Here is a 17,911-nt window from a genome sequence, read left to right on the forward strand (position 1 = left end):
CCATTAGGCCACGACTTCCCCCGTGTAGTTACATTTGTAATTACACTGTTGACCCATCCCTTACACCTTAACCCACCCTTAAACCAACCCATACCACCAAACCTGTCCCTTGCCTTACCCGTATCCCACCTCAATAGCAGCAAAACTGTTTTGCAATAAAATATGACACGATAAGTACATTGTACTTATTTTTGATGTAATTACATAGTAGTCAAGTCAAGTCAAGTCACCTTTATTTATATAGCGCTTTTAACAATGCAAATTGTGTCAAAGCAACTGCACAATATCAAAATAGGAAAATAGTGTGTCAATAATGTAAAATGACAAGATTAAACACTCAATTTTTAGTTAAAGGCATTTCATTATTGAATTCAGTGATGTCATCATCCAGCTCAGTTCAGTTTAAATAGTGTCTTTGCAATCAAGGTAACGATATTGCTGGAAATGAAGTGGCCCCAACTAAGCAAGCCAGAGGCGACAGCGGCAAGAAACCAAAACTCCATCGGTGACAGAATGGAGAAAAAAACCTTGGGAGAAACCAGGCTCAGTCGGGTGGCCAGTTCTCCTCTGGCCAAACGAACCTGCAGTTCAATTCCAACTGCAGCAAAGTCAGATTGTAAGGGCTCAACTTGTTCCCGATGGCTGTCTAAGTGGCAGGGTCCTCTGTCTCTGGGGCTCATCTAGGTGTCCTGGTCTCCGCTGATGTTCAGAGCTGTAGAGGTCATCTCTGGGTGCTGATCCACCATCTGATACGAACTGGATCTGGGGACTGCAGTGACCATCTAGGCTGGATACGGACCGGATCGGGTGGCTACGGTGACCTCGGAGTAAGAGAGAAACAGACTAATATTAGCGTAGATGTCAATCTTCTTATGATGTAACAAGTACATTGTGTGTTATGGGAAGTGTTCCCGCTTCCGGTTGACCTAGTTAATGCAGCCTAACAATCCTTTAACGAATTTGAATATTAGAAGTGTATTAGTGTGTTGTGTGTACGCCAGGCTAAAGAGATGGGTCTTTAATCTAGATTTAAACTGACAGAGTGTGTCTGCCTCCCGAACAGTGTTAGGTAGATTGTTCCAGAGTTTGGGCGCTAAATAGAAAAAGGATCTACCCCCCGCAGTTGATTTTGATATTCTAGGTATTATCAAATGGCCAGAGTTTTGAGAACGTTTTTTATATCGACTATGCATTCCATAAGTTTCTCAAATTGGTGAAAATACTGAAAATATTGCTATAAATTGTAGCAGCACCTCCCCCTTTACCATTTGGACGCGGGGGGGGGGGGGGGGTAGATTCGTTTAAAATAATGTATTCGTCTGGTTTTAGCCAGGTTTCTGTCAAACAGAGCACATCTTGTTTATGATCAGTGATCATATCATTTACAAAAAGCGCTTTAGTAGAAAGGGACTTGATATTCAATAAGCCAAGCTTTATAATTTGTTTCTCTGTGTTATATACATTTTTCATTTGTTGAACATCAATTAAGTTGTTACTCATAAATTGGTTTGGACGTTTTTTGTATTTTCTAGTTCGGGGAACAGACATAATAATAATAAATAATAATGTAAAGAAAAAAAATATTTAATTGTTAATGAATTATTAATAATATTGATAATAATTTAAATAAATAATAATAATCAACACTGAGGGGGCCCTATGCTCCAATATTATTATATTAAAATATTTTGGATAGTGGTTGATAAAATTATTACTTTTACATTTAGTCCTTCCACCATTACTACTACTACTACTACTACTAATCTTTTGTGTGTTTATTTTTCTCTTAGTCAATATTCATTAGATTATTTATTAATTATTAATATAATTAAATTTATTATAATTTATTAATTTAAATTATTTATACACACTGAGGAGGACAAATACCCCTTAAAATATTTAGGATAGTGCTCGATCATTATGTTTCCCAAAGTTCTTGAACTTTTACATTTAGTCCCCCAAACACTGAATATAGTTACTTTGTTGTTTGTAAGTTTTTCATATCATAAACTAAACTCCTACTCTACTTCTAAAGAACACAGTTTGAAATAGCTTTTAAATTTATAACACTCCCTATCATTTTTTTTCCACCTTGGTTTTATTTTTATTTATTTATTATGAATGTTTTTAACTAGTTCAGTTGTGTTAATCATTTAAGCTTGGAAAGTGGCATTGTTGAAAGCTGAAATTCAACAACTAGAAATGAAACTAAAGGTTAACAAGAAATCTTGTGATTTCCTCCCAGTCTTTGTAATAATTATCAAGGGCCGTGCTGTCTACCTCTCTCTCTCTCTCTCTCTCTCTCTCTCTCTCTCTCTTTTGCTTCTGTGAGTGTGAGGGGAGGAGCAGTGATTAAAACAGAGGGAGGCTTTACTACACCAGTGTGTCAGATACACATTCAGTCACAGCAGCAGACAGAGCATGAGTGTGAGCGCTGTTCTACCGATCCCACATCCAGACCTATAAACAGCTGATTCTGGCAGTCTCAAAGCTGGATCTACCAACAATTCTCAAGGACTCTGATTTCCATTGGGATTTCTTTTTTCCTTTGAGGAATGAGTTGGAAACCTGTGTCTGAAAGAGAGTAAGTACCCAGCTCTTCTTGCTTCAGTGCCTTTAACTGGTTGCTGTTAATGATTGATTGGTGTCTGTGGGAGTGTTTGGTTAGTGTGCAAATGAAAGGGTTTAATAGCACTGCACCCCTGTTAGACACTCCAGGCCAGTGGCATGGCTGCACGGGGGTTTGTTATTGCAAGGGGCTGCTGGGACGGGAGGGATGGAGGGGGAGGGGGAGGGTGTGTGCTGACACAAGCCAATCCCTCTACTGTAAGACCTTATCTGCAAGGTGATAGCCGGTCGTAGCGGATCACAGGACAGCGAGCTCAGTCTTCTTCTGTTTGCATGCGTGCCTCAAGTTTGTTTGGGTTTGGTTTCAAGCGATCAGTTTTGCAGGGTGTGTTGCAGTTTGGGTTGGCCGGTGTGTATGAGCTCTTTGGCAGTTTGACTTGGAGAAGCTTAACACTCTGTCTCTTGAGCTGTGGATTTTAGTATCTTTGTGCACACTCTTTGCCAGAAGACTGGAGCATATGTGGAAGGCAGCGGTGTCGGCGTAGAGAAACTTTCCATGAACTCTGGATGGGGCTTTGCAAGTGAAGGGAAAATAGGAAAGTGAGAAGTGTGAGGTTCTCCATTAGAAGATCATGTGGTTTTGGCATCTTTGGAGATCTGTGATTGGGTCAAGGGCATGAGTGAACACTGCAGGTGTTTGTTGTAAACACAAAGTTCTTGCTTATTTTGCCCTTGTAGTCATCCATAGATTAGCGACTATTAATGCATTAAGAATCAAATCCTCCCACAGAAGTAAATATGAAACCATTTCAGTGAAACATGATATTTTTTGACACATGCGGGTTGGTTTTCTCAGTAAATAGGATTTAGGATGGAATATTAATTTGAATTACATGGGAAAACTACATGGTGCTTTACGTGGTGAATTTAAAAAAATATATATTTTGTCATCATTTACTTACCCTCATGTTGTGTATGACCCTACATGACTTTATTTCTTCTGTGGAACACAAGATATTTAGAAAAATGTCTCAGCATTTTTGGCAAAACAATTAAACTTTTTATGTTATTTTTTCATTCTAAATACAAAAATGGTTAACACATTCTTCAGAATATCTTCTTTTGTGTTCCACAGAAGGGAGAAACTCACTCTGGTTTAGAAAAAGTTTGGGTTGGTCTTTAATATAAAGGCTCCAGCATTGGTAGTGAGATCATCATAGATGACCATATTTGTATCCATGTGAGCATGTGCAATCAGTGCAAATCTGCACATTAAGTTCATGTCCAATGAGAGATTTTATTTTCTTTTTAGCCAGCAGCTTGTTGGACAGCTGCACATGGGAGATAACCACACCAGTCTGAGAATTGAAGGGAATGGTAACAAACACAGCAATTTTAGCCATCTTCAAAGAGCTGTACGTTCATGCAGTTTACACTGTAGGCCTACTTCTCTGTGAAGACTTTGGGGGAAATGGTAATTTTTGGAAAAGTTTTTGGAAAGTTTGGTGCATGACAGAAGAGGTATTGAGTAGGAAAAGATGACATGAAAGAGGAGCTTCAGGGAGAGCTAGAATGATTGTACTGTTAGCCTTTCTCCTGTGTTTTTCTTTGGTCTGATCCATAAAGACAGCGGCTGGCAATAGCATTCTGGCTACAGGAGCCTTGACAGTGGTCTGTCTGTGTGAGGCTGTCAGAAACTGTTTGGCTAGTTGGTAAAAACCGGTGCCTGTTATATCAATAGTGCACAGCCTGACTACAGCTCTTGTCACAGACAACACAACACAATAAACTATTAGACAAGAGAGTTTAAAAGTCAGGGAGTGCATTTGAATGGACAGTTAGACAAGTTGCTTGGCCCCTCTGAAACATTTAGACATTTTAAAAAACTGCCATTTTTAAGTTGGTTAGCTGATCTTATTTGGTCTCCCAGCCTGTAAAACCTGTTGGCTGTTCAGCTAGCCAAACACCAGCTTAGGCTGGTTTAAACATTTTTTTTTTTTTCCCTTCTTTTTAAGTGTTGAGTATGCTGGTTTGCTGGTCTTTGTTGCCTTAAAAAAACATCTTAAATCAGCCTACACTGGTTTTGTGGTTTGCTGGTCTCCCGGGGTAATTTTAGAGGGGTTTTGAAAACTTTTCAGCTGGTCAGTTTGTAAGATCCGTTGGCTGCTCAGCTAAACTCCTGCTTGGCCAGGCTTGGAGACCTTGGAGACCAAGGTTTTCTGGTCTTAGTTGGCCTCTCAGACTGCTTTTTGCATGGTTTTGGGCACTTTCCAGATGCCAAGTCTGGGTTATCAACTGAAGACCAGCTTGAACATGTTGGAAGACCATCTTAAACCAGCTAAGACCATCTTAGCCAGGTTGGGAGACCATTTTAAACAATCTACCACCAGCTAGGAAAGAATAAGAATAAGACACGCAGAAAAAAAGAACCTACTGACTTTGTAGCAGCAGTCTGTTACATACAGTATTAGGTCAAAAGTAAAAGCAGGACAGGCGCAGGCTGTATCTCTTTGTAGTATCTTTACCGAATATAAAGCTCTCCATTCTCAGGCCTCTATGCACCACCTGTTTCTCATCCCAGTCATCAGATCCCAGGGTTATTTTTCCAGCTTTAGCTTTGATTTCTCATGCTTGGCTGGCTACTATATACCTGCCTCAGCATGTGTGTGTTTGTAAGAGATTCTTTAACTTGGATGGATTAAAGAACTGGGTCAGTTATAGGCTCTGGTAGTAGAATCGAGGAATGTAAATAAGCACTAGTCTTATTTGCTCCTAGATTCTTCTGGCAGGAGTTCAAACTCTGCCAAGTGTTGCGACACTGTTGAGGCCCAAACAGTATAACACACAAACACAATCCCTTTTTCTGTCATTAACTTCTGACAGTTATACATCTATGTGACACTCTTAACAATCCAAATAAACATCTTGTATGCTTGAAGTGATTTTTTTCTGTAATGCTTTACGTTTTAGTAGACCTTCCAGACTGGGACTGTTATTGTGCCACCCTTGCTGGAAAAATAAACCAGCTTCGGCTTGTTTGCTTGTTGTAGCTGGTTTCTCAGCTTGGTCATAATAGTCTTTTGGCTGGTTGTAGAAAGCTTTTTATTTATTTTTTTTCATCTCCCAGCTAAACTAGCTAAACACCAGCCTGGCCAGGCTGAGAGACCATCTTTAACAAGATAAGACTAGCTTTATCCAGCTTATCATGCAAGCCTGTTAGCTGGTTTTAGAGGGGTTTTGGGCACTTTTCAGCTGTAAGAGCAGTTGGCTGCTCAGCTAAACTAAAAACTATCTAAACACCAGCTTGGCCAGACTGGAAGACCATCTTAAACCAGTTAAGACCAACAAACAAGTTTAGGCTAGTTTAGGCATTTTTTTAAACATTGAGAGCTGTGTGATTATGCTCTCTCTACTAAACCCTTAAAACAAACAAAGATGGTTTGCTGGTCTCAGTTGTCTTAAAAATGATCTTAAACCAACCAATATTGGTTTTGTTGCTCATAGCTGGTCTTCCAGGCTCGTTTTAGAGGGGTTTTGGACACTATTCAGTTGGTCAGTCTGTAGGACCAGTTAGCTGCTCAGCTAAACTAGCTAAACACCATCTTAGCCAGACTAGAAATTATCTTAAACCAGCTAAGACCAACAAACAGACTTAGACTGGTTTAGGCTTTTTTTTTAGGCTTTTCCTTTAAAGCAATCAGAGCTATGCGATTATGTTATCTCTGCTAAACCCTTAAATGAGCATATGATGGTTTGATGGTCTTAGTTGTCTTAAAATATCTTAAACCACCTAACAGTGGTTTTACTGGTCTGAGTTTGCTTGGTCCCTAAAGCTTGTTGTTAGAAAACACACACAAACACACACACACACACACCTTAGACCAGTTTGGTCATAGCTGGCCTCCCAGACTGTCTTTTTGAGTGGTTTGGGGGATTTTTCAGCTAGTCAGGCTGGGAATCCGGTTGGTCATCCAGCTAAACTTGCCAAACACCAGTTGGCCAGGCTAGGAGACCATCTAAAACCAGTTTAGACTGGCTTAAACTTTCTTTCATAGGGGATAACTTGCATTAACCACTAAAATAACTAATAAATGGATGATGTGTGAGTGAAAGACAGTGGGAACGAGAGTTGTAAGCTCTGACAGGGTTCATGTAGTTGAATCTTGTAAAGTAAGCAGTACCAGAGGCCTGGGGGGAGAGCAGCCGCTGTGTTTTTGCTCACTGCTGGGAAGTCTTTAAACATGCGTCTTTAAGGGACGTCACTGGCCTCCCCTCTGGTTTTCCCAGTCATGCTCTCTCTCTCTCTATCCCAGGGGCCTTTACGTGGGAACTGGCTCCAGAGCTGGAAACAGACCAAAAGTTAGTATTTGCCTCCTTGCCCTTCTGAACCTGATGAAAGAGAAAGAAACAGAAAGAAATCCCGTTAGCAGAGGGGGCTTTTTGGCTTGACACAATATGTGATTTTGTAGTGTACAAACTTTTGGAGTTTTAATGGTCATTCACAGGGGTAAGTATGTCTGTTTTCTTCGTGTGCTGCCTGTCGCTGTCACACACACACACGCACACACTTTGACACCTTCTGTCTCACACCTGTTCCTACTGCGTGTCTGCGTTTCATGTATTATGCAGGTCTATTTTAAACAGACCAGGACACTGAAGCGTGTCCGTGACTCTTACACCAATGAGAATGTCTGTGTGCATGTGAATCACATGTGTGTTAGTTTGCATGTGTAGTTAAAATGGCATTAGTTCCCGAGTTGATTAATGGACTTAAACCTAGTTGTAACCGCACTGAGGACACTGACATACACAGACAGCCTGTGATCTGATATCTTCTCAGAGCATTCCAGATCATGGCCTTTACTCTACTAATGGCTTCTCTGAGCCTCTCAAGCATACCTCACCCTGACCACGCAGAGATTCACACTGCAACTGTTCTGCCCTCCTTTAGCAGGCCACTTTTTACGCCACGCTACTTTTGTGTTTTTTTGCTCTGATACCTGATCTGAGCTGACAGGTTTATTTCTGAGATATTTAATGATTTAAAGCTGCTGTAACCTTGCGAGTATGTATGAGGGAGGTGAGGGCTGCTGATCATGGGACAGTGAGGGAGTGAAGGGATGTCCAGAGGTGTAGCGTTCAACATTTGCTCAGTCAGTGCAAGCCTGCAAGCTAAAGTTTACATTGCATCAGATAAAACTGCAAATACATTGATTTCAGAGAAATGGCCCTCAACCTTTTTACTCAATGACCCCTGTATTCCAACACAATATTCGAATATACAATATACATTCTTCAATAAAATCAATATTTATTTAGAGTGAAATAGAAAGTGATCTGTGTGAGTTGTGCTTCATGGATCTTTTTTGCTAGCAAAATTTTGCTGAAGTTTCACTAATGTGACTGCATTCAGGTTCACTAATATGTCTGATTATTTTAATAATTTACTAAAATAATTTAAATACTTAATTTAATAAGTTTTCCATATGGCTTCCTAGGAAGTTTGCTGAGGCCCTCTAGTGGGCCCTAGGCCCCTGGTTGACAACCACTGACATAAAGAAAAAAGCATAGTTTTTTTAGCATTATAGCATTATAATAGTGATGAGTTAGAGTTATTAACTAATTGTACAAGAACTGACGACATAAAAAAAAAAAAAAAAAATTGTATTAAATAATTATGTATTTTTAGTGATTTCTATTATTAGGGCCCAAGCACCGCGGTTCGAGGATCCTACTTGAATTGCTCCATTTAATATTCTTGTTCTCCAAAATAAATCGCATTTATAAGGGCCTAAACAAGCTCGAAAACTCATGAAACTTTGCACACACGCCAGAAGTGGCGGAAATTTTCATCCGATATGGGTTTCAGAATGAGGTGGGGCAAAATGTCTCGATAGCGCCACCTATACACTTTCAACAAAGTGCTCCTTGAGCTACATTTCACGCACATGTATGAAATTCGGTAGACACCAAAGTCTCCAGGAATAAAATCCAAAATCCAACAGGAAGTTGGTTATGTTGGATTTTCTTGGCAAATTTTGTGCCATTTTTGACATTTTCAGTCATTGTATTTTAACGAACTCATAGATATTAATTTTTTTATTTGTATTTTATATGTTCAGACACTTGTTTTTTGGGGGATCAGGTGAATCCAAAAGTAGCCTAATCATTACAGTTCAGACTGTTTAGGTAATCCAATGACTACTGACTTTTCTTCATCCCAAGCTTGCAAAAGCGTCACTCATTTTACCAATGAGAATTTCACTCATTCACAGTCAAGCTGTGCCTTCCAAAACCTAATTTGCTGTATTGCCACTTAATTTAAAACTAAAATAGTTCATTCCACACTCTCAAAATGCATTTACATATTCATATCCATCAAATGCTCCATCAAAGCTATTTGGGAGCCTTTACACACTAACCTATCCTAGGTCTGGCATATGGTCAAAAGAGAGACCAGCGATATCCGTCGTCCAGTTTGCCACAACAGCCATTCTCCATTTTTCTACCTATGCAGAAGCTTGTGTGTGTGTGTAACTGTACAGTATGTGAAGCGAAGTCAACTGGAACAATGTGCTTTAAACCAACAACAGCCTGAAAGCTTCTTGCATGAAAAGTGCAGTGCAGTCCAGTCAGCCCTAACTTGTGTATGTGTAGAAAGAGGGGAAGTGTATGAGAAAAAGAGAGAAGTAGGATATGCTTGATTTATTAAAGTGGATCAAAGATGTGGCATGTTTATAGAGGCCGAGGTCCTGTTCTTGAGCTTTACATGTCAACTAATAGCTTCATTCATTCCATGTTGCAGCAATGACAACATTTAGGTCTCTGCCATGAACAGCCATGGTTTTGCATACGTATATATTATATATATTTACCAACATACAGTTTTCCATAGAGACCTTGCCAACTGTGCATCCATGTGTAGATCTTATTCCGTAGTTCTTTGTTCCCCTTCTATTAATTTTTTCAAACTCAGAAAAAAGTCCCATCTTGCCATTTCTAAATAATCAAAGTGTTGGTTGATGTTGTTTTCCAAATCCATTTTAAGTCTGAAAGACCTTTTTTTTCCACGTTTGAACATTTTCTGCATCATCCACTGCTAAGAACTCGGTGCTGCTTCAAAGAGCTGTGGAGAGATGGGCCTTTATCCTGCTATCAGCACTGTAATGTGAGTGAGATCAAAGCATACATATCAACTTTATGTGTCTGGCAGCTGAAAATGCTGTCGAAAAAACATTCTGTTAAGATTTTAATTTCCCTTTTGATGTAGCATGTACTGCTGAAAAGGATCGGTTGTACTTTATCCAGCTTAATTTTGAGACCGAATCAACAAAAATGTCTTTATCACCTGATAATGATCCAAATTTGTCAGATTTTCAGATAGAAATGAAAGTGATAAAATACAGGCTTTGACTGGTCCTCAGTGCAATCTTAACCACATATCAAGGTTTATGTCTAGTTCCTGGCATCATGGCTGCATCTAAACTGTTGGATATGGATCTTAATGGTCAGCCATGTGAATCAGGTTGAGCTGTTAGTTGGCACAAAAACACCAGATTCGCATAATTTCATTTTCATCTTCTCTACGATCAGCTCTGACCCGAATGACCTGAGCTGGGTGGTGCGATCACTATTGAATTTCAAACTCAGTCACACCTCCAGGTGAAACTAGACCATGTACTTCCAATACTTCCTTTCATAAAGAGCCCCTCCTTTAGTTTTGCTTCCTCCCACCACTCCAAAATAAAAAGATGCTCATGAAAAGGGTTTACTTTAAGCGCCTTTTAAAAAGGTGTTGTTGGAAATTGTTGTTTCATACTTATTAACTGGACTTTTATCACGTCTCAGTTTGAGCCATGGTGTCCTTCTGAACACCTCCCCACTAATTAGACATCAGTGTTTTGTAAATTGCCATCTGATCCACTATGAATTTATTCTGTAAATTTAAATGTAAAAGTTAACTTAATTTAACCTAATTATTGACAGGAGACTTTACTCATGATTGATTTTAATAAAGTTTGAATTTTGACTTGGATATTGAGGTGTGCTTAAGTGTACTTCAAATCTTCAAATAAATCAAAAGAGCCTATATGAATTCTGATTGTCAATTTCTGCGATTCCGATTGGCTGGCAGGTATGCGTTAAAACCGTTTAATGCACAGGTAGTTCCAAGTCAGTTTAATCACCGTTCTATATTTATGCGCTGCTTTAATTGATGCACACTAACCCACACACATAACTCGCTCAAACACACACACAAACACACACACACACACACACACACGCACACACACACACACAGAGAGAGAGTGGTAGGTCGAAGATCACAGATTGTGCTGCGCGCATACAGAAACTTGTTGTCAATGCTGTGCCGCGACTGTTATTAAAAAAAAGCCTAGATAGCAGAAAGCTTTGTCAAGCTATAGGCCTATATTATTTTTCACATATAATGAAGAAAAACTGTGTGTGTGGGGGAGTCCTTTATAATGGCATTTAAACTGCATTTAATATAAGTTTAAATTTTACATACAATTAATTTAAACTATATACATTTTCATTTTATTTCAATTAACATGCTGTTAAGTGTCTGCAAATATTATACTCAGTTCGCACTTAAGAATATTCTATTTTATTTCTGTAATTTTGAAAGTGTACTAAAGTGCTTGCAGACATAACACTAATTTCTTTCCTCACACAGAAAAAAAAATGCAGATGATAGATTTTTCATGCGCCTATCATTATGCTAGTAAGCTGCCACTTTGATTGACATGACCCATGTCGGCCCTATTAATTATGGGTCAGTCCGTCCTCCAGGGTCACAGCCCGTCGTTTAGGACTCAAATGTGCGTGGTGTGGAATTTACTCAAAATATCTGAGTTGTGAGGGATTGTTTGGATCACAGGCATGATTGAGATGCCACTGCCGGGGTGACATTGCGCTCTTTAGCCCTAGAATGAGCGGTGCTTTATTGAGCCGCCTGCAATGAGATCACCCACCAGTCAGTGTTTGCATGGGGCAGACAAGCTGAGTGGTTTAGTTACGGCAGCGCAACAACCCCAAATGACCCTCAGGTTTCTTTTGTAGCAGCATGAGCGCTGCATGAATAAATTCCCACCATCGGTGAATCAAGAGCTCCTGCTAATAGTCAAAGTGCTGATCCAATTGCATGGTGCTGCTGATAGATTTTACATGCACGGTTTTGATGAAATAGGAGGAAAAATGCGCAAAGATTTAATCTCAGTAATGGGCATTTGAAGTTTGCTGTCTAAAAGCACAGAGTGCATTTCATCTCATCGGCAAGAGCTCTTGTCTGGCAGAGCGCAGACTAACTGCAGTGTTGGGACTCACAGCCATAGAAACGGATTGCCGCAGTCTTTCTGCCTCGATTCTGTTGGTAGATTATGTGATTGGCACACTGTCACACATTCAATCGTTTGGATGATTTTGGGTTGCTTCCAAGAGAACAGCAGTAATTAATGGTCATCAATCTTTGCTTAACAGTAAAGAGTTTATCTGGATGCATGTGAAAAGCCCACATAAAATGCTTTTTAGATCAGCTATCAGATTCAGCAGAATGTGAAAATGTAGATCGAAGAGATGAGAGTGTACTCTGCATGTACAGTCCATCACCATGACAGATAAAGGTCAGGAGTCCATGTTAAGTGGTATGTAAATTTTATTTTATTTTGTTTTATTTTATATTTTTATTTTATTATTTATTAGTCCTTTTTATTATTTTATTTGTATTTGATATATTCAGGCACTTGTTTTTGGCTTCAAGTGAACCTGAAAGTAGCCTAACTATACAAGACTTTTTATTTTATTTTATTTTGTTACATTTGAATAATTTATTATAGTTTACTTTATTTTCTAATTTTATTTAATTTTATTACATATTATTAATTGATTATATTTTATATATTTATTTATTAATTGTTTTGAATGTATTTCTTTAATTAATCTGAGTGCTTTTTATTATTTTTATTTGTATTTTATATAATCATACACATGTTTTTGGTGTTCAGGTGAATGTTCTACAAGGATTCCAGATTACATTTTTATTTTGTTTGTGTCTTTTGCTACAGCTAAATTGACCCCTATCTTAACATTACTATGCAGCTCAACAGTATTTTGTTACATGTGCAACACTGAGTACAAACATAAAGTTTTAAAAATATCTGTGCAACGATAAGCACCATCCTCAGACAGTGCATGTCAGGATACATTCTTGTTTGGGTTCCATTTTCTCAACGCTACATTGATCCGATCATGCCATGCCGTTGTGCAATATGATGTATTGATTATGTAGAGGGGTATCATGTTTCAATGGTAAAGTATAAATAAACCACTTGCTGCATTTCTCTCTACACTGAACACAGTCTAAAGAAGGCTGGCCAGTTCAGCCACAACTACACCATAACAATCTCACAAAGCATCGTTCTCCATTGAAGACTTTATGTATTAACAAAATAACATTTTGCAAACAAAATAATTGTAGTTGTACATATTATAGTAATATAAATTCTAAATAAATCATAAAAAAATCATGATATATGCCTTTGTATTTTGCAGAGGAATAACCATGAAATCATAACAAACATGTTGAATATTACTGAAGAGCCGATAGGGCCATTAACAGCAAGGTCTTGAGAGCTTTTAACGCCCACAAAGATGTTCACAATGACTAATCAAGCTCACAACTGCGACTAGCACTTGAATAAGTGATATCAGAAAGAGTTTTTACTGGTGGCTATGGAGTTAGAGCTCCGTCTGTTAGCAGGGTTCAGGAGGCGGCACTGGCATTAATCTGTCTTGCTGTGAAAGACAGTTTGAGCGATGGGAGAGATATTGACGGCCATTAGGAGGGGCCGAGTGCTCTGAAGGCCCCCTTGCACGCACCGTACTATTGGCCCTTTGATGTGATTGATGGCTGTAGCACACTTACCAGGACCCTAAACATCTGTCTCATGCATGTTAAGCCCCATAAATGCAGGCATGTTCTCCACGCTGCATTATCTATAGCAGAAAACATACAATAAAAGGATACCACCATCATGATTTGTGAATCATCAGTTGTAGGTCTGCATCTAACAAAGTTGGGATAAAAGAAAGGAATAAATTACAAATTGCTTGGATGATCAAGTATGTATTCAAAATCACAAGCAGCCAGTGAACAGATTTTTTTCCTGCCTCAGTCAAACAAATGAATCAGAAAAATAAGACTGTTTTTCAATGAATTATTTTCTTTAAAAAAAGATGAAGGATTGGATCAAGCTTCTTTTTCTTGATTTAATTAACTATGAAGCCTTTGCTTTGTCTTTTTGAATATTAGTGGTAGAAGTATCAGAAAATGTATTTAAGATATTAACCTAAAAATATAACAATTATAGTAGTGCCAGCAGCTCAGGCATAACAGGAAGCAGAAGTATCACAGAAGTTTGCTCTTATCAACACTCAGGCCAATATTACCACCACTGTAAATGCATTAAATCAGATGGTGAGATAATGCTGAACAATTGGAAACATTTAGAAATGGAAGTAAAGTGGTAAAGCAGGCCGTGACCTACTTTCAAAACCAGACTACTTTTACGGCTCTTTTCACCTGTGTCACGCAATCCATGTGTTTGGATTTGGGCTTAACATCTAAAACAGCTGGCTAGAAACGTTTGCAAATCTGTGGATATCACAGCTGCAAATGTCTATACCTTTCCTAAATCAAATTTAAATATGCTTGTTTTTTTATTTCATTTTTTTTTATTATTGTATTAAATAATACTAAACACAAATGTATAAATAAATATAATTATTTTTTATATATATTATATAATAGCTTAAAGTTTATGTAATATATTAAGAAAAAATTACTGCTGAAAATGCAGCTTTGCATCACAGGAATTAATTACATATTAAAATAAAAGATATTAAAATAAAACCATTAAATATTAAATAGAATGTAACATGCACACACACACACACACACACACACACACACTGTCACGAATCCTGGCCATGCTCTTCCGTTAACTCGCCACCAGATGTCACTCATTCACCACATTGACTCTCACACTACACAGCACACTGGACTACAGTTCCCACAATGCATTGCACAGATCACAGCTGTCACCATTCACTCATCACACACACCTGATGCTCATTTCACAATCACGCACTCACTATTTAACCTGGGACTTCCTCAGCATCGAGGCGGAGTATTGTATAGCACTTATCGCTCTCCCAGGGATAGCTACTTTACAGAGCCATTGATCTAGTCTTGCCTTGTTTTCCTGCCGTGTTTGACCCTGCTCGTGTTTCCTGGATTTACCCTTCGCCTCTGCCGTTTGGACTCTGTTCGCTCCCCGTTTGGATTATTGCTCTCGTCTCTGGATTATCTCTCTGCCTTGCCCCTTTGGATACTGTTTGCTGATCGTCGACCCACGCTTGCTCCACGGATTGCTCTGTCTTGCCCTTGCCATACCTGTTTGCCGATCTCTGACCCTGCCTGTTGTCTGACCATGTTTGCTAATAAAGCTTTGCATATGGATCCGCACGTCTCACGTCTCGTCACTCCCGTAACAGAATACTCGGCCACAAGAGGATCCAGCAGCTTTTCAAAGGATCAGGAGAATGGTATGGACCCAGCATTTCGTCTGTTGCGGTTCAAGCAGGGTACCCGATCATTGGAGGAGTGTATTGAGGAGTTTTTAAGCTTAGCCAATGACTCAGATCTGCCGGACTGTTTTTTGATTCATCTTTTTGGTGATGGCCTTAATAAACCTCTCAGAGGTAAACTCTTTAGAGAGGGTCCGCGTTCGTCACTCGCTGAGTTCATGGACTATGCCTTGATGTTGGTGGGTTCTTCTTTTACTGTGGGTGTCGCGGAGGAAGGAGACACCGCACCCAATTGTTCCATGAGAACTGCGCAAGAACCAAGTCAAGTCACAGCTGATGGTCACAAGTCAAGTCACGCCTCAGCTCCTCAGCCAGAGTCTGCTCGCGTCACGCCGGTCAAGCCAGAGTCTGCTCGCGTCACGCCGGTCAAGCCAGAGTCTGCTCGCGTCACGCCGGTCAAGCCAGAGTCTGCTCGCGTCACGCCGGTCAAGCCAGAGTCTGCTCGCGTCACGCCGGTCAAGCCAGAGTCTGCTCGCGTCACGCCGGTCAAGCCAGAGTCTGCTCGCGTCACGCCGGTCAAGCCAGAGTCTGCTCACGTCATCGCTGTCAAGCCAGAGTCTGCTCACGTCGTCGCTGTCAAGCCAGAGCCACGCCACGCCCCGGCTCCTCAGCCAGAGTCTCTTCACGTCTCCGCCGAACTGCCAGAGGCTGTTACCACAGATTCAAGGTCAGTCCTTCGAGTTCTGATATCCAGTATGATGGACCCACCACTGATGTCGGTGCGAGTAGCTGGCATTCCCAGGGCCTCAACCCTGGCTGTTACAGAGACTGTTCCCCTGACCTCAGTGCTTCCCGTTATGGTGGTCGCCATTTTGAGTGTGTGGGCTGCACACTGTGCTCCTGAGGCCTCTCCTGTCTACGAGTCTGCTCCTGAGGCCTCTTCAGTCCACGAGTCTGCCCCAGAACCTCCAGAGGAGGCGGCGTCCACTGCAGAACTACCAGAGGTGGCAGCTTCCGCTGCAGAACCTCCCGAGGTGGTGGCGCCCACCCCTGAACTCACTGTCTACCCTGTCACGGCCACGGAGGCCGTCCCTGAACTCACTGTCTGCCCTGTTACGGCCACGGAGGCTGTTCCTGAACTCACGGTCTGCCTTGTCACGGCCACGGAGGGCGTTCCTGACCTCATGGTCTGCCCTGTCACGGCCATGGAGGCCGTTCCCGAACTCCCTGTTTACCCTGTCACGGCCATGGAGGCCGTCTGTGAGCTCACGCCCTGTCCTGTCACGGCTAAAGAGGCCGTCTGTGAGCTCTCGCCCTGTCCTGTCACGGCTAAAGAGGCCGTCTGTGAACCCTCGCCCTGTCCTGTCATGGCTAAAGAGGCTGTCTGTGAGCTCTCGCCCTGTCCTGTCACGGCTAAAGAGGCCGTCTGTGTACCTTCGCCCTGTCCTGTCACGGCTAAAAACGTTGTCTATGAATCCTCGTCCTGCCCTGCCACGCCCTCTGTGATCATGAATGCTCTCCCTGTGTTGTCTGTCTCTGTTTCCCCCAGATCTCAGACTCTGCCATGGTTTCCTGCCCAGTCTGCTTCCTGGCTAGGGTTTTCTGCTCAGGTCTGGTGGTCCTCTGCCCTGCTGTGGTGGTCTTCTGCCCGAGTCTGGTGGTCGTCTGCCCCGCCGTGGTGGTCTTCTGCTCGGGTCTGGTGGTCGTCTGCTCCGCCATGGGGGTCTTCTGCCCGGGTCTGGTGGTCGTCTGCCCCGCCGTGGTGGTCTTCTGCTCGGGTCTGGTGGTTGTCTGCTCCGCCGTGGTGGTCTTCTGCTCGGGTCTGGTGGTCATCTGCTCCGCCCTGGTGGTCTCCTGGTCCGTCTGCTCCGCCCTGGTGAGCTCTTGCTCTGTCCTGGTCTCCGGTTCCGCCGGGGTGTCCTGCTCTGCCGGTTCTGCCTCTTTCCCCGGTCTTCCCACTTCCCCACGGACCTGGCCCTCCGTCCCTCCCCCTGTTCCGCCTCCGCTCCACCGCCCTCCTGGACTATATAGGAGCGTCTGGAAGCCGCTCCTTGGGGGGGGGGGGGGCGCTATGTCACGAATCCTGGCCATGCTCTTCCGTTAACTCGCCACCAGATGTCACTCATTCACCACATTTACTCTCACACTACACAGCACACTGGACTACAGTTCCCACAATGCATTGCACAGATCACAGCTGTCACCATTCACTCATCACACACACCTGATGCTCATTTCACAATCACGCACTCACTATTTAACCTGGGACTTCCTCAGCATCGAGGCGGAGTATTGTATAGCACTTATCGCTCTCGCAGGGATAGCTACTTTACAGAGCCATTGATCTAGTCTTGCCGTGTTTGACCCTGCTCGTGTTTCCTGGATTTACCCTTCGCCTCGGCCGTTTGGACTCTGTTCGCTCCCCGTTTGGATTATTGCTCTCGTCTCTGGATTATCTCTCTGCCTTGCCCCTTTGGATACTGTTTGCTGATCGTCGACCCACGCTTGCTCCACGGATTGCTCTGTCTTGCCCTTGCCATACCTGTTTGCCGATCTCTGACCCTGCCTGTTGTCTGACCATGTTTGCTAATAAAGCTTTGCATATGGATCCGCACGTCTCACGTCTCGTCACTCCCGTAACACACACACACACACACACACACACACACATATATATATATATATATATTTATTTTAGTCTGATCCAGATTAGGATCTATAACCTAAAAAAATT

General features: G+C 41.6%; 1 protein-coding gene across 1 annotated transcript in view; it reads left to right on the plus strand.

Moving 5' to 3' along the window:
- The first annotated feature begins 2,380 nt into the window (after positions 1 to 2,380).
- Positions 2,381 to 17,911, plus strand: part of LOC306888607 (semaphorin-4B-like) — a 65,229-nt gene continuing 49,698 nt past the window's right edge. Inside the window, exon 1 of the mRNA XM_079447037.1 lies at positions 2,381 to 2,584. The gene's annotated coding sequence lies outside the window, so the exon portion shown is untranslated. The remainder of the gene's footprint in view (positions 2,585 to 17,911) is intronic.

The sequence above is a fragment of the Barbus barbus genome, assembly GCF_936440315.1.
Source record: "Barbus barbus genome assembly, chromosome: 22".
Classification (NCBI taxonomy): Eukaryota; Metazoa; Chordata; class Actinopteri; order Cypriniformes; family Cyprinidae; genus Barbus; species Barbus barbus.